Source organism: Sander lucioperca, chromosome 8 (genome assembly GCF_008315115.2).
Source record: "Sander lucioperca isolate FBNREF2018 chromosome 8, SLUC_FBN_1.2, whole genome shotgun sequence".
NCBI lineage: Eukaryota > Metazoa > Chordata > Actinopteri > Perciformes > Percidae > Sander > Sander lucioperca.
In genome coordinates this window covers 33991416-34009992 of record NC_050180.1, presented here as the reverse complement: position 1 = coordinate 34009992, position 18577 = coordinate 33991416, and positions in this window count along the sequence as shown.

The window sequence follows — 18577 nt, the reverse complement described above, 5'->3', positions numbered from 1 at the left end:
AGTGATATTTTTTCACACATTCATTGTGTGTAATTGTGTGAGAAAGCCGGACAGTCTGTGCTTCCGAGACTTTGTGATCACTGGAACTGTCACTGTCGCAGTTACACCGCTGTTGTCTCTGCGAAATGTCAACATTAGTACAACACAGACTGTCTGCCTCTCCGCTCCACAATGGGACTGTTGTATCAGTGTCAAAGACACGACAAAGTCTTTAAAGTCGGGCCACTTGGGAAAGCTTAGCTTGGCTCGGTTTTAAAATTTTTAAAGCTCTGTTGCATGTCATGCATGCCAGGTTCTCCCCACCGATAACCAGTCTCCATATGTATTTTCAATGGCATAATTATACCCAGTCTCTCTGCTGTCATGCCCGAAATGTGCTTTATGTTGAAATGATAGACATCAGACCTACATGAAAGATCATTTTAAAGCCTGAAAATGTGAAACAACTAGTATTCAGTCATACAGTACACACCCTTCTCTTCTTATTCTCTCTCATGCATATCTTGCATAAGGCTTGGATATTGTACTTCTTTGAAAGCTTGTAAATGAATCCACACTGCATCTTGTGTTGCATCTGAGACCGAGCAGATTGGAATGAAAAGATCAATGGCCAACCCAAAAATGTTAGACCACACGTTTCAGATAAGGATTATGTTTTCCATATGCCCACGTTTTTAAGTAAAAAGAGAAATCATCCCATCTCTGCACGGTATTGCTGCGTCGGATGTAAACATTTCTTTAGACTTTTTAGAGTTTTACAAGAACCAAATTGACTTTTTGTGATGCCATTCTTCTACCAAAGCAAAGCAGCACTGCTCAGGGAAACAAAACAAGGGAATTTAAATCTTCATTTTTAGTTACAGACAATATTCTCCTAAATATTAGGGGTGTTGAAATTAATCATTGCATCGATGCATCGCGATGCGGACCTGGACGATGGCGCTAATATCCACATTTCTTTATTGGAAACTGTAGCTAATTCGATGCGAAATATTCACAGGCGATTATTTCGCATTTTTGCGACACTTAGTCGCCACGCCCCCGGTGTGTAACGGCAACGACTGATTTATCTTACATACTGGACCAGTATGTAAGAAAGTCTTCTACTGTCATCTTTCTTCTACCGTCATCCCTAACAGCCTGGCGTGCATCCCTTCAACGCTGCTCATTGAGCAGTGAAGAGTAAGACAGGCAGCTCGGTTCTGCGTAAGCTGGATCGTTTTAATTTCTTGTTTAGAAGCACTAGACCACACACTTTGTTATCGAAGAACCATCTGAGAATCGGCCATTGGAAACTGTTTGGAAAAGGGCAGTCGCTTCCAAAAAAATACCTGGTAGGTGATTGGATGAACCATCCGTCTATCACGTCCACCATTGTTGTTTTAAACAAACAGTCTCGGCCGTCACACACACACACCTAAAACACACCCGTAGCTACCGGATGCTGATTGGTTTGCTGGTAGTACGAGGAGCGGGAGCAAATTGGAGAAAATCAAATATCACGATATTCTTGACCAAATATCTCAACGTCCACATTGCAACGATATTGTAGTGACACTTGGTGCTTTAACAATATATCTTCACACTTAGATTTAGATAAATAATCATCAATAATGTGGACATAGATATGTGGATATAATATAGTATGTGGACAAGTGGTTAAAGGCAAATAACAGAACAGCTAGAACATCTGGTAAGTTCAGAAGATTACGTCAATTTACTGTAATGCAACCTTTAAAACCAGGTAAAGACAGAACTTAAGCCGTATTACGATATTAAGATATCTAAAATCAAAGACGATATCTAGTTTGAAATCACAATATCGATATATTGCTCAGTCCTAACCGGTACCGATACCGTGACTTCGATACAGTTCCTGAACAATACAGTTCCTGAACGATACCAATTTTATAAAATCCATTTCAACGAAAAGAAATTACATTACATAGTACCGCACAAATCTTTTTACTTATTTTTCAGCTTCTACTACGTGAGCCCCGTCTCTGTGTAACGTAGTTTTTCCTGCGTGTCTCTACGACATGTAACGTTAGACAGCCAATCACAGACATTATTAGATCTTGGTAGAAGCATGCTGCACGCTGATTGGCTCACTGACGCTGATGAGATTTGCTCCTTACGTATTACATTTTGGTATTGAATGCAGGGGTAATTTTTCGATACTCGATACTAAGGAGGCAATTCGGTCAGTGCCTAAAAAGTATTGAAATCGGTACCCAGCCCTATTCAAGGATGCATTAAACATGAGAGAGCCGCTCTTTAAATTGTTGCAAAGACTGCCTCGGTTATACAGGATGTTTGAGAATGGTATGTGTCAAAATATTTTGACATTAATTGAACAGAGCCTGCGAGCTTTAGGAAGACGACTCGAGAGCTCTGTTACACAATGTGCTCTCAGTGCAACATTCACCCAACGCACCCAGAACCTGCACACCAAATATCAACAATATATCTACGTATTGTGATTTTTGCCCATCATAATCCATTCCACATGGATTGGCTGCATGACTGTACTTATCTTTAAACTCCAAGAAAAACATTGTGATCTAACAATTACAGCTGTTTCTCATCTCAAAAAAAACTTCTTTTTGAATAATTGTTTATGGAATTTTAAGGGCGGTAAACAACGTTCCCTTCTACAATATTACAAGTTGAAATGATCAAACACACACACACACACACACACACACACACACACACACACACACACACACACACACACACACACTAGTAGTAAGAAAATAAAATAAAGAAGTAAAGAAGAAAGTGTACTGTACATCTTGTCAGTGCTCCTTATACAACAGACTCTCCTTTCCTGTCTGGAAACATTTGTCATGAGTCAAAGAGGTAAGAGTCTAATAATTTGCTTTTGTGGTTAAGCAAAAATTATTAATTCCAAGTCTGGAACAATATTCTAAAACGTTTACTTATCATTACTGCTGCGGGGAAAGAAAGACATGCATGGCTTATATTTAAGGATCTAGCTAGTGGGTGCATTGCTGCCAGTGTCTTAAGTAATAAAAAGCTTTTTTTAACAGGATCCGTGGTCCTTGGCTGAACATCTAGTTTTGACTGCTGAACTCTTTAATTCTATGTGCATGTGCACTCAAAAGTGTGTGTGTGTGTGTGTGTGTGTGTGTGTGTGTGTGTGTGTGTGTGTGTGTGTGTGTGTGTGTGTGTGTGTGCGTGTGTGTGCGTGTGTGTGCGTGTGTGTGTGTGTGTGTGTGTGTGTGTGTGTGTTTGCACAGGTGCCGCTGCGAGTCTGTGTGTGTACAGTATGATGATGTCTACAGAGCCAGTTTCTTTCATAAGATCTTCAACCTGGTATTTGGGTTCTATTCAGCCTACTGCAGACATCGGGGATCTTTTGGTGTCCAGTTTTCGTCAGACCTTTCTGCCGCAGGGGGTTTTGGCACCGGGTGACACCGGCTGAGGCGAGTGGAGAGACGCCGAAGGACTCTAGCCGTGCTTAGTCAGAGAGCAAACATTCTCATCCTTAATCCTCCCCAAAGTAAACTTGAGCACCAGATTTGCCCAGGCCTCAGGACACTGTGCACCAGACAGGATGTTAACACCTCCTCCTACTTCCTTTAGATAAGTTAATGTGCTCTAATGTCGAACTGGAGATGTTCTGACAGCTCAAAACTGACCTGGAGAAGATGTAGGCTTTTTATTTCCCCTTTTGTGGAAGTTGCAAAGCAGGTACAGAAAGTACAAGATTCTGAGTTTATACAGTATGGCTGCGTCAGAAATTCCATACCAACATGCTATTTACTAGGCTAACACAGAGTGAGAGATTTTTTAGTACGTCCGGAACCTTAGTATGAAACCAATAGTATCCAAATTGCATATTATTTCCGGTAAGATATTACAGTATGCAATACTGGACACTACGGCGGCATAAATATCCCACAATGCAATGCGGTAGTAACAACAACGTTCATTACATTTCTACATACTGGTCTAGTTATTTACCTCTTTCAGTAATGTGAGCATTATCTGGCGATGTCGCTAGAGCGACGGTCGGTAGGGGTTACCATGGTTACGCGTCTTCAACTGCAAGGAGGCTCTCAGGGAGGGACGTTGAAAATTACCACTTAGTGCATCCGAAAAGATACACAGTACCGTTTATTCACGCAAAAGTATGTTCAACGATAGTATACGTGTTAAGTATGTATGTAGTGCAGAGTATGCGATTTCGGACGGAACCTATACACTTGGTCGGTGACTCGTCATAGCTGTGGGCGTGGCTTGTGGCGGAGTCGCCGTGGGTGAAAACAATCCTTTCCCCCTGACCGGATAACATAGCTTTACCCCAGTATGGACTACTCAAAAGCTGTTATGCCCCTTGACAGAGCAAGATACATAAAAAAAAAAGAAACTGAGCCGTATTGGGTTGGATTGTCCGTAAATTATAAGTGACTGGACAAACGACCCAAGGGAACGGCCAGAGGTGTTGTTTCCCGACATTTTTTGTTAACGTTAGCTACCTGATTGAGTCTCCAGGTAAGAGACAGCTAACGTTAACCGTTAGCTAATCTTAGATGATTCAATCTGACTGTATTATCAGTAACTTTATCCCAGGGACTTTTGTTATCCCATGTTCATTAAAGCTATACTAAAGACAGGTATGTCTTAGCATGTTAAATGAATAAAGTCCACGTAAGTGTTACAGTTTGGACTGTAGCAGCGATGTTAGTGGTGTTAACACCGGCTATGTCCGTCTATTCGGCAGTATATAAAACTTAAAGTGCCCATATTATGAAAAAAACACTTTTTCTGGGATTTGGGGTGTTCTTTTGTGTCTCTGGTGCTTCCACACACATACAAACTTTGAAAAAAATCCATCCATGCTGTTTAGAGTGAGATACGGTTTCTGAATGTGTCCTGCCTTCAGTCTCTGGGTGAGCTGTTCAAAATTGGCATGGCTTGTGATGTCACAAGCCGAAACGAGCAGGCTAACCGCAACCATTAGCTCGTAGCTAACGCTAGCATGCTACCTCGTTCTCAATAGCAAAGCACTGCTACAACACACACAAGTTCACCATAATCTACAAAAGAACTACTTACATGTGCGTCCTCATTTAGAAGTCTCCCAGCTAATCCTGCCTTGTAACTGACCGAAGTTGTAGAAACAGCCTTTCTTTTACTGTCTATGGAGCTAGCTAGCTGACATGATCTACATCTGAGCTGCTGCGCATGTGCGAGTGCAATCAAAGATAGTACAGAAGAAGAAGAAGAAAAGAGGTCTCACTCTGTAGCTAAAACAGAGACCAGGTGAAAAGAGGATCTGCAGCAGTGAGAGAGAGCACTGCAGTACAACACAAATATGGTGTTTTTTGAAAATTAAACCATGTAAACCTATTCTGGTACAACCTTAAAATACAATTATGAACCTGAAAATGAGCATAATATGGCTGCTTTAAAACAGGATTTTTTAACTTATTAGAGGCGCAGAACGCCACACAGCAGCTTTTCGGCATTGTACCAAGCAAAAAAACAAACAAATAAATATGACAGAGTAACGATTAACCGCTTACAAGTCCTATGCTCGTTAATTAGAATGGTTTATTTCCCCCCACGGCATAAACGGAAATGACGTTTTAGTGGGCGTTCCCAGTAACGCCGACCAAGTCTATATGTCTATTTTTCTATGGTGTTCTATTAACCTTGGAACTCGGAAGCTGGTGCTGGGAATGATGTCGCACCCGAGTTGAATGCGTTCCATTTACAAGTTCGATTTTTCATTGTAGGGTAAGCTGTAGCCAGGTTAGCCATTGTTAGCAATACCAGTTGGTAACAACACATTACGCAGTTTTTTGGAGCATACAAACAGTGTAACAACATGTCCACAGATAGAAGTTGCTCAGGACTGTGTGTATGACTGATTCAGTGAGACAGAAATAAGACAGAAGTGCTAATAACTGTATGTTATTGCAGCTTTCACAGCTGTTGATGCACGGGGTAGCCATGTTGGATTTTGAATTCGGGGTACTCGGAGGTTGCCCAAGTTCCGAGCTTGGAAATCCGAGGTCAGGGGGCGCGTTTCCTACTTTGACCTCGAAAAATCTGACTTCTGAGTACAAATGGAACGCACTATTACCATCTGTGGTGTAAAGTGTTTGTGCATATAACGACATGAGCACTGACCTGGGTGGAGCATGCTGGGAGCGGGAGCTGCACTGCAGAGAGCCGGCCAACAGGGAGCCACATAAACTGGAGACGGGCATACAGAGGAGAGCCGGGACTGGTCATATCTGTTTCAGTCCGTAGTCAAGCTGTCGAACACTGTAAGATAACAAATTACAGCACAATATTTGAATATACAAAAATTCAAGATTCAGATGTGTAGAGGCTAAGCCCAAGCTTTAACCCCCCGAGTTGTTGTACCACGGGTAGAATATTTGATGCACTTTTTTAACTTTTTGATCAATGAAAGTCGTATAAGTCGTATTTGCAGTTAAAACCATTGGTTTCATTTATTTCCATCAAATCTTCATTGTTTCTCCAGACAAACTACGGCGTGTATGTGTGCCTGTGTAGTGGTGTGTAGGAGCCACAAGTTTCTCCTGTATGTGTGTTTATGGTCTCATTTATATTATTCATTTATTATTGTATTATGCACTGATATTGTAGGTGGTGGGCGTGTTCGCTGGGGTTTGGGCGGAAGTGATAACAGTGTATTTGTTTGCTTCACCTGTTCACCTGGTTTGTGGCTTCGACAGAGAGGGGCTGAGCCTGGGAGCAAACACTTTCTTTTGACCGCACTCACGCACCTATTCGCATCACAAACTATATATATATATATATATATATTACAACTATATTATATTTCATTTTTAAACACACTGCAGCCTGGCAGGAACCTTAGGAACGGAATGACCGAAAATGTTAGTGGTTTTGAAACCTTGACTTTTTCAAACCGCGGTATACCTTGAAACCCATGCCTAATCAGTAGGCAATAATCGATTATGGTCTGTCACCTTAGAAAAGCTAGAGCAGATAATAAATAAATAACACTCAAAAAGCTTAAAGACAAAACTTGCTAAAGAAGTCCACTGGGGGGCCGACTACAATCATTAGAACCTAGAAAAGTCATTTAGTTAGTTTTGATGCTCATATTATATTTTACATTCAATCGGCTAAGGTGGTGCCAAAACGGCTTGGGTGCTGCGCCTAAAGTCTAACAATGGTAGGGAAAACTCTGGATTGTGTCAGTGAGTAAACTGAACTCATGTGAGGGCACAGGTACAGTATGTGTGTGTGTGTGTGTGTGTGTGTGTGTGTGTGTATGAGAGTCTAAAAGGCCTGGATCATTAGCTAATGGGGGACTTGGAGTTATTTGTACCCATAGCTGTGCATGAAGGGAATGTTTTTCTAAAGCCTGACTGTGGAATGCACTATTCAAACACTATAGACCTACCCACACACTGTACTGCGTTCCTTTCACATTCTGATTGAAAACATCAGGGTGGCACCTCTGTAGTATAAAACGACGCTTAAATGTCTTACATGCACTGGTCAATACAGTATATGAAAATATCACGCATGGCTGGGAGCGTTTATCTACCGGTGTGTCAAAAAGCATGCATGGGCATACATATTCATGCACCATAACATACCTGGTCAAAGACCTGCACAGTCACAGTCCTTGAACGCTGCCACAGAAGGCAGGTTTGTGGTTGTGTTAGCCTTCTTTCAAATGCTGAGGATCTGGAGTTTTTTTATACGTGACTGAATACTAGGGGGTGGGGAAAAAAAACGAAAATCATATGTATCGTGATTTTTTTGCGACGATTTTTAGTATTGATTCTTTTCACTAGAATCAATTTTTTTTTCTATACCAATGGACCTCTTTCACAGCAGACATTTTGACTTGTCATAGTAGGAAAAGTACAGCTAAAATGAATAACCTTAACGATGGCTCAATTCCATCAAGTGTCCCAGTAAGCTATTTCAGTGAGTCAGCATGCACCATACCAGGGCCTCTCCTAAGTGGAATGCAGCCATCATCATCATTAATGGTTAATGGAATACACCTGGGCTTTTCCTACTATGACATGTCAACATGTCTGCCGTGAAAAAGGTCTATGGTTCACCTAGATATTACTGTGACATTACTTTACAGATGAAATAAATGTCAGACTGATTGACTGACATGTGATGTTCATTCTTCTTAGAAAACAATCAGTTTTTAGAAATGTCTCATGACATACTATCTCTAGAAGTGTATTATTCAACTTTTGTTTTTGTTAAAGAAGGAAAAGAAAAAAGCAATACTCAATACTATCGAATCGCAATACTACAATTCGATAGAATCACTATAAATGAAAATCGCAATACAAATCCAATCGGCGCCCACGTATCGTGAAAGAATCGAATTGGGACAAAAGCATATCGTCTCAGCCCAACTGAAAACGTGTCCGTTTCTACTCCCATAGAGACCAGCACTGGTTGATGAGCACAGGCTTACAGAAACAGGTGTGGTGTGAGAAGACACAGTCAAGAACTGCAGATAACAGAGAGGCTGTAATTCAGAGCCCCCTTTCAGATCGGTAAAGCTACAAACTCTCCTTACAAGAGAGGGGAATAATGACACATTTATTTAAAAATAAAGGATCCGAGATAATGTAATCTTCTGACTTCTGGTTAATTTACAGCTCACAACAACTTACTGGCTTTTGTTTGATATCTAGTGTCGGCAAAAAAAAATGGTTACTGAGGCCAACAAGTAAAGATTGACACACATAACAGTTTTCTGATCCGATACCGCTCTGGTTTAGGTTTGGCTTGGTTTAGGCCAGTGGCTCCCAAACTTTTATAATGTCAAGGACCCCTAAACTGAAACAACTTAGACTACAAACCCCTATTTGATGAGATTTTGTCCCCCGGTCCCTTACCTGATAGAAGTAAAGCTATAGAGCGTAGTGTCTGTCACCCCCATGAGGAATTCTAAGTAATGACAACAAAACTGTAGGTGCGTCCACATGATACAAGCCTTCCGTGATCGCGCATCGCCCCCCCCCCCTCCTCCACGCAGTTGCTAGTAGCCAAGGAGGACACGGAGGATTAAAAAACATGATGAACTCTACAGAAGAGGTCATTATCTTCACTTGAGGGTCTGCACGCGAAAGTCACCAGACGACACAATCTTCTGAACATAGTCATACTGAGAAATACAGAGAGAGTTGTGAAGAGCTGTCTTAATTAGCTTTGTAGCAACTCATTTGGCAATGGCTTGAATGTAACGGACGTTCATTAAAGTGCCCATATTATGAAAAAAATCACTTTTTCTTGGATTTGGGGTGTTATTTCGTGTCTCTGGTGCTTCCACACGCATACAAACTGGAAAAAAACATCCATGCTGTTTTGAGTGAGATACAGGTTTCTGAATGTGTCCTGTCTTCAGTCTCCGGGTGAGCTGTTCAAAATCTGCACGGCTTTCTACGTAACTAGCCGAGACGAGGGGCCTAGTCCACTGCTACAACACATACGAATTCACCCTAATCTACAAAATAAAGTGTATAGAACTACTTACATGTCCCTATTCTGCAGGTATTTAGAAGAAGTCTCCCAGTTAATCCTGCCTTGTACAGGCCGAAGTTGGAGAAACAGCTAGCTAGCTCATGTAATCCTTACCTAGCTACTGCACATGTGCGACTGACAACAAAGATGTTACAGAAGTTGAGAGGTCTCACTCTGTAGCTAAAACAGAGACCTGAACACAGGGTGAAAAGAGGAGCTGCAGCAATGTACAGACAACAGAAATATGGTGTTTTTGGAAATTTAAACCATGTAAACCTATTCTGATACAATCTCAAATTACAATTATGAACCTGAAAATGAGCATAATATGGCCACTTTAATATCAAAAAGTTACGCACTAAAGCTTTGATGCTTTTAGATTTTTTATTACAGAAAGTGTATAAAAGCCCATGACCAAAATAGTCATACATTCTGTCATTGTGTTACTTATGGATAGAATTATAGTTAAAACAATTATTCCCCTTTTTGTTGGGGACCCCCTGGAACTTCCTCAAGGACCCCACTTTGGGAACCACCGGTTTAGGCAAAAAAAAGATCAGCAAGAATGACTTGGCAAGTGAATGAGTTTGTGTTGAAATAACAACTCTGGTTAGGGAACGATGGTGGTCACGGTTAAAAGGCCTTGTGAAAGCAGAGTAATTACATCACTATAATGGACTCCATAAAGCAACACAAGTTGTCGACAAATCCCCCGCCCCCCCTTATCTAATAACATCATCTTAACCACTTAAATGGAAGGGGAAACACAATCTAATAAAGTCATTGCCTAACTCTTATTAGATTTTGTAAAGTTCCAGTGCTTCCTGGCGTTGACCTGCCATACAGTTTCATTGAAATAAATATTTTGGGTATTTTGGGTGCATCCACTTAAGGTTTCACTAACAAAGAAATGGTTTACATAACAAAAGGTCAACTTTTTTACCCCTCTGAGGACAAAAGACGCACCGGCGAGTCCAAGCGAAGTTTGACAACACTCTTACTCAAAAAGCAATGTTACAAAATTGTATTTTAGACATTTATTCCCTATTTTATTTATATATTACGCTACTTTTGTGAACCCAAGAAGTTTGTTAACTCATTTCAAGCACCAAAACAATTGAGTGTAGGTATGTTTTCACAAGCGATATGAGAAATTTCAAAAAGCGAACATCAACAACTTTGTAGTTTGAGGGCCAAATTATCTCTTCACTCGTTGCTCTGGAACTAATTTGGGCATCACTAGACAGAAAGCTGAGTTTGTTTTGAACATTTTGATATGAAACACATCATGACGGGGATCAGGTTATATGCATTCTTACTTGTAGAATACAAATGCAGTATGTTTTTATGACGTAAATATCAGATACAACGCCCTAGTTGAGTTTTCCTGAAGAGGTATTCTTTAAAATGCATTAAATGGAATCTCTGATAGGTTCATTGATTGACAGGTTGGTAACTTTTTATCTTGACAACTTGAAACCCACTTTAAAGTCAATAATCTATATTTAACCTCTTGCCTTCAGTTAACATTCCCACTGTGTTGACTGATAGTCAGTATTATCATGCTGGACGTCCAACTCCTGCAATATGCAGGTTTCTTATCTTATTTTTTTTTTAACAGTCACAACCTGAAGCTCTCCCCCAAAAAATTCTCTGGGAGAAAGCCAGACGCTGTTTCCAACACATGGCTTACTCCTCAGGTTGAGGGCTTTTTTTCTGCTTCTCACAGTAAACGTACAGTGTGTTTCACATACTGGGAGCTGGGTATTTCTCTCATAGTTACTTCATTCCAGAGAGACCTTGTCCTCTGACCCACAGCCCTCTCAGCTCAGGGAGGTTTTGTCTCTGCTTGGTTGGCCATGACCTGGCTGCACTGCGGTTTTTCTGCCTCCTCTCTCACTCAGATTAACAAAAAAGCCCTTCCTCAAACAGAGGCATTCATGGTTTGGTTGTTATTAACCCCACAGCACCCACAGACAGAGACTGTGACATTACTCATCTACCCTTATTCGCTTGGAGCTAAGGCCAGAACAAAAAACAGGGCAGCAGAAATAGAGCACTTTGGCCAGGGGGGATGTGCAATATGATATAGTGTTGAATGGTGCAACAATGTTGTGTCTATTGGTAGAAATGCAGAGTTTGCTGTGGGGGGGGGAGATACATATAGATGCAAGGCAAAGATAGAAACCAGTGTCAACAGTTAAATTAGTTTTGTGTGTGTATATGCGCCCAGTTAAATTAAAAGTAGCCCAATTGTACGGAAAACCGCCCAATCTGGCAACACCATGCAGGCAATTAAGGTAGCCTACTTTTAAACAATTAGCGTCCTAACTCGGTCAAATATGAACACACAAACATGATACACATTATTTTTATATTCAGTGTTACTTACATTTCCAGAAGATATCAATTACTTCGATGTACATAATGTCCAAACATCCATAAATTCGTTTAGAAAAAAAAAAACCTCTGTGTTAGTCTAATATGAGCTAAGGAGTTCTGCTCTAGGAATATCACAGAATCATGAAACTAAACCCAGAATCTAGACGCCTAGCCATTTACAGAAAATAGTGCTTGTCAGCCATTAGTCAAAATCACATTAATCTCTAACTTTCAAAAGTTATTGATACTGCATATTCTTTAGATACATTTCCAATTTAATTTGTAATACCACCTCACATTTGTAGTAATGGCCTATGTGGCTCAGCATCAAAGTAAGTTTTCTCAGAATTGTTGGTGTCTTTCTAGTTACATAATTCAGTATTTCCCCTATCATGACGGTCCAAAATGATGTTAAAATGCACAGTTAGCACAGTACAATAATGTTAAATTACGTTAAAAGCGTGCCAGGCACCCCTAAAGCTCTGGTCCTAGGATTGCCCCCTGCATTGGCCCAAACCATATCCTAATCCTGTCTTCATAATATAACACATTGACCCCCGTTTGAGTTCTCTGGATCCTTGACCTGTACTTGCTTTTAAACTACATTCCTGATGCATAGCCTATTGGTACACCTACACAGTGGTCCCACGTTACATTTACTTTAACCTCAAACCATTTAATGCAAGCCTTGTCCCGTTAACGACCATATTGCACCATACCTGTGCAGATTTTACTGCAAATCAGGACTCTTAAGCTAGGCCGGTTGTAAATGCCTCGGTTAATGGGAGCACATTATGATGCTGAAAAACGTGGGAAAGTCAGAATTGCTTGTTCTAATAAGAAAGACAAACAGGATGACATGAGGAAACGAATAACGTTGTTTAATCTTTTAAACAAGCTGACACTTTAATTTATCCAAACAACAAGAAATTATTAAATCAAATTTAGGAAGAGGAACATTTCCTCCTCAGTTAACTTATAATTATCCAAAGACTCAGACAGCTTAGAGGCCTAACACATTTACAGGCTTATTAAAGAGGCCAATCAAGCATCATCAACCTTAAATTCCAAGAAACACATCCGCTGTCCAGCCTGGATCTGATTGTCCTCTCTGGATCTCTTTACACTGCAGTGTAGCCAGATTTCAATATCATCCTCATCTGTGCTCTATTATATCTCTGCTATTTCCTTCCGCAAGGCATGGGATTTCTATTTTGATATGCATTTGGATTTAGAAATGTTAAGCTGTGTGTGTGTGTGTGTGTGTGTGTGTGTGTGTGTGCACGTGTGTGTGCATGTGTTGCACGTGTGTGTGTGTGTGTGTGTGTGTGTGCGTGTGTGCGTGTGTCTGTCTATGTGGCTTGTATTCAAGGTTAATAGTCCCCGTGCTCTCCCAACATGGAAGTCTGCAAGTCATTATCCAATCTGTGCAGCAGTATAACTAACAACAAGACTCCTGAGTACAGAAACGGCACATGTGGCAGATACATATTTAAAAATGCATATATTTCATATCTGTTGCACAGTTTCTTGTCATACATACTCTGCATTCCTTTGTCTTCGTCTCAGTAAATGCCTTGTTATTCGACTACTCCGTATTCTGTGTAGACGTATGTTTATATTGTATTTAGTTTGCTGTATCCTGGTACTATTCATCGACGGGGGATGACTCACTGTCCACATGGGAGTCATTAAAGTGTCAACATATCTCAAAATCATCTTTTTCATTTGGAGCAAACTTGAATTCTAATAAAACTATTCAGCGGTCAATAACAAGAGGGGATTTTCAGTTTGTAAAGTAACCGATGCATCGAGTACGCTTTGTAAAACAATGCTAATGTCTTCCTTTTTCCTGAAAAGATAGCCTTGTTATTGTTCCACAGCTTCCTTCGCACATTCCCAGGGTTTCACAGCACCAAAAACTATTAGCATACCAGTGACAAAACTACACATGGAATGGATTTGGGATACAGTGTGGTCTCAGCGCATCGCTCGTAGACCCAAGATGAATCAGGCAACATTCTTTCCCCCTGTTTTATACAAAACTAATGCAATGCAGGAATGTGCTTTGTCCCGCTGAGTTTTGGGGATGCGGCCCATTGCAATTGGCTTTTGCCGAATTGGACACGATTCCACCCGCAGCGCGCACACACACACACACACACACACACACACACACACACACACACACACACACACACACACACACACACACACACCTCTCAACTGAATGACAGCATACTCTGCTCAGAGTTCCCTCTGCTGCCAGGTATTGATTTGGAGGCAACAGTTTAAACTGTCACATTTGATCAATGCATCAGTGCGCAAAGTGTTCACCCAGGAAATGCTTTTGAGAGAAGACAAATTACTTTGTTTAAGAACGAGCTTTAAATTAACCAATCATTTTGTGAAATGTAATGAAATGTTTGAACACTGCAACTGACATTTTGGTGTCTTATTAACCCATGAGGGTTGGGCACTTACTGTAAGTGTACATGACACGGAAATAAAGAATCAATCAATCAATCAAATATATAGTCCGAAATCCCAAATGACAAACCTGTCTCAGAGGGCTTTAACAATCTGTCCCACACACCACACTTTTTATGCTTAGACCCTCCATTCAGATGAGGAAAAACTCCACGCACAAAGTTCTCATAAAAATGTGAGCAATACATCATTTTCAGCCCATAACCGCCTCATCCATGCAGATAAATCTCTCCCACCGGCTTTAAAGGCTCAGGTTCACCCTTAAAAGAAAGTTATTTCTACAATATATCTGCTATATGCTCCACAGAACAAGTGAGATTTGAAAGCTCCACATGTTGGGGTCATTAGCGGAAGAAGCCATGGCCGGGCCAGCCCCATGTGGGGAGTGACTCATAGTCTGTCCCCCTTACACCGCAGGCCCTCTATGAAAGGCTCCCTATTGACATGATGAATGGCTTCAGCCTCACAGTGCAGCACACAGGGAAACCGAGTCATGGCCAGGAGGTCATCGGCCCAAGCCATGGTTTACACACGAACATAATCATCCTAACATACACCCATCATGGGTTAACACACTTAGAGGCTACTTAGCTGAGCAAACTTCACCAAAGAATCTATTCACATGTCTCAATGGGTAGTTTGTCTGCCATATAACTAAAGGCTTTTCAGAATGGTGAAGATCCTGCACCTGAGAACTGGTACTGGAAATGCATTCCATGTATTTTCACTGTGCAGACTTTTTTTTATGTGCTCGTAAAGTTTTTAAATACCACATTTACAATATCATAAATCACTTTTCTCTCCTAGTTTCATTCGTGTACATCGGACCACTTCAAAAGTCCTCTGATGGCCAAAAGCAGATAAAAAGAGCAGAGAGGCAGACACAGGGAAATGTGAAGGTTAGTGTCTTAGTGTTATGTGCTGCTTAGAAAGAGACCATGCAAGGGTTATCGTCATATCATTATTTCTAATCATGTTAAATGATGATTACACCATCATTTAACATAATTAGAAATAATGCATGTGCTTTTTTTTTTACTAAACCAAAACACACACACAAAACAGATAATGCAAACAATAATATGCTTAAAATACATAGGAAATTAGCTTTAGCTTGATTCCACACTTCTGAATCATACAATCCTAGACCTTTCTAATATTTAAAGTGATTCAAATAGTAAATTTATAAAAATTAAAAATAAACACATGGCAATTCAGTCTGATGATCGGGCTAACTCTGCTTTAGCTAATCTTTGAAATAAACTATTAAGTGTCCTTAAAGTGCTCATATTATGCTCATTTTCAGGTTCATAATTGTATTTTGAGGTTGTACCAAAATAGGTTTATGTGGTTTAATTTTCAAAAAACACCATATATTTGTTGTACTGCACATTGCTGCAGCTCCTATTTTCACCCTGTGTGTTGAGCTCTCTGTTTTAGCTACAGAGTGAGACCTCTCACTTCTGTTCCATCTTTGTTGGGAGTCACACATGCTCAGTAGCTAGGTAAGGATCACATTAGCTAGCTAGCTGCTTCTCTAACTTCAGTAGTACAAGACAGGATTAGCCGGGAGACTTCTTCTAAACGAGGGCGCACTTCCAACTTTGCGTGGAATACCTGCAGAACAGGGACATATAAGTAGTTCTTTTGTAGATTATGGTGAATTTGTGTGTGTTGTAGCAGTGTTTTGCCACTGAGAACGAGGGGGCTAGCATGCTAGCGGTTAGCCACCTCGTCTCGGCTAGTTACGTAGAAAGCCGTGCAGATTTTGAACAGCTCACCCGGAGACTGAAGGCAGGACACATTCAGAAACCGTATCTCACTCTAAACAGCATGGATGGATTTTTTTCAAAGTTTGTATGTGTGTGGAAGCACCAGAGACACAAAATAACACCCAAATCCCACAAAAAGTGTTTTTTTCATAATATGGGCACTTTAAGAATTTGGAATCATCGGACATCCTGATCTTTGCTGTTAAAGGAACACGCCGACTTATTGGGACTTTTACTTATTCACCGTAACCCCCAGAGTAAGACAAGTCAATACATACCCTTCTCGTGTCTGTGCGTGTTGGAACGCTGTCTGACGGATGTAAATAGGAACATGTTGGCGTTATTTTGTCACTTATTCGGAGCAGTAGGCTAGTTGGAACCAGTTACCTCCAGGTTCTGTGCTAGGCTAAGCTACCGGTGGAGCCGTCAGACAGAGTTACAACACCACGGAGATGAGAAGGGTATGTATGGACTTGTCTTACTCTGGGGGTTACGGTGAATAAGACAAAGTCCCAATAAGTCGGCGTGTTCCTTTAAGACTTCATTTATCCTGGCTTGCGGCCTCATCGCTCTCTCTCTCTCTCTCTCTCTCTCTCTCTCTCTCTCTCTCTCTCTCTCTCTCTCTCTCTCTCAATTCAATTCAATCAAATTCAAAGGGGCTTTTTTGGCGAAAGTGAAAGTTTCAATAACAATGTTGCCAAAGCTTCAACATACAATATGTCCAAATATTCGGACAATCTCTCTCTCTCTCTCTCTCTCTCTCTCTCTCTCGCTCTTTCTCTCTCTGTGTAGTGCAATATAAGTGTTAAAATATAAAAGAAGTGCAATAAATCATTCCTTTACTCTGCAACAGGTCTTCACGTTGTGCTGTTTGCACAGGGTGTGCACAACAGGAGTGGATGGGGTCTCCGCTCTCAGCAAAACACTTGTGGTTGGGATTAAGCTCCACACCCAGGACTCACCAACACACACACACATACACACACACTCACACACACACACACACACACACACACACACACACACACACACACACACACACACACACACACACACACACACACACACAGCTGCTCTGTGTTTTTACATGTGAACTCATGGTCTGGTGGAAAAAAACAGTAGTACACATTAAAACAGAGGACACAACCCTGAAAAGAACAATGGAGAGATGGTGACAAAAAGTGACAGCATGAGACAAAAGATCAGGGAGTTAAAAAGAAAACCTCATCTGCCCCTCGATCAACTCTCAACTCACAAAGTGTCTGACTTGCATCAACCTCTGCGTGCTGCTGTCAAAATGTTTTCGTGTTTCCTGCTGAGCTCCACTAAATGATGACATATGAGAATCATTAGGTTATTTTAGTCGGATGCAAGCGCTGCCCTTTTTATTAAAACCTGGTCCTCTCTTTCATGCGCTGCCAAGCTGAAACCTTTGTGGGTCGATGCGGTCAAGGAGTCTGCTTCTGATGCATGCTGGGAGACCGTGTGAGGAACACAGCACATACCAATTAAAGGACATTTGTTCTATATCTGTAATCAACGTTTGAATTACTTTTTGTTTGTGCTCAGCTTTGGTCATGTTCTTCCTATTCCTATGGATGCAGTCAGTGTCTGAATTGGACCAAAAAAAGGGGCCGGTACCCTAGTCTCGCATTGCCAGACCTTCCTCCACAGCGCTGCGGAGGAGGGTCTGGCTAGTCCACACAGCATTCTGGGATAGGAAAAAAATGTGCTCTGGTTTATTGGTATTTCTTTAAACCAATCACAATCGTCTCGGGCAGCGCTGAGATCCAGACGCAGCGACGGTGGCTCTGCTAAATAGTCTCAGGAAGGAACTTGTTTTGGTGGAACATTTGCACCCCGCAAAAGAAAAAGACATACAATATTAAATGAAGTTAACTGTTGACACAATACAGTAACGTGAGCTATTTAAATTAGCAGTTTAATTTAAAAACTTACCATTTTCAGGCTGTAACGTTGCTCAGAGGTTCCGGTTTAATGTTGTTTTATCCAACCGGATTTTAAAGTGTACTTAGAAAGCGGAAAGTGAGGGATGTCCAGCGGAACTTCCGGCAGCGCCGGAACTATCCTGTAAATCAGAGATCTTCAACAGGGGGTCCGTGGCCCCTAGGGGCTCCTCAGAGTTACAGCAGCGGGGCCGCCAAATTATCTTTGAAAAATATTTTTTTGAAAATATACATCGATATGAATCTAACATATTACGTAATAGCAAAGATAAATTGGCCTATTGTGAAGAGAAAATAATATGCAACTCAATTGTTTACAATATATGCAGTAGGGGGTCTCTCTCTCTTTGAGCTAAGGGGTCCCTGGCCTAAAAAACGTTGAAAATGATGTAAATGAACAGTTGTCTATAAAGACTACCGGTA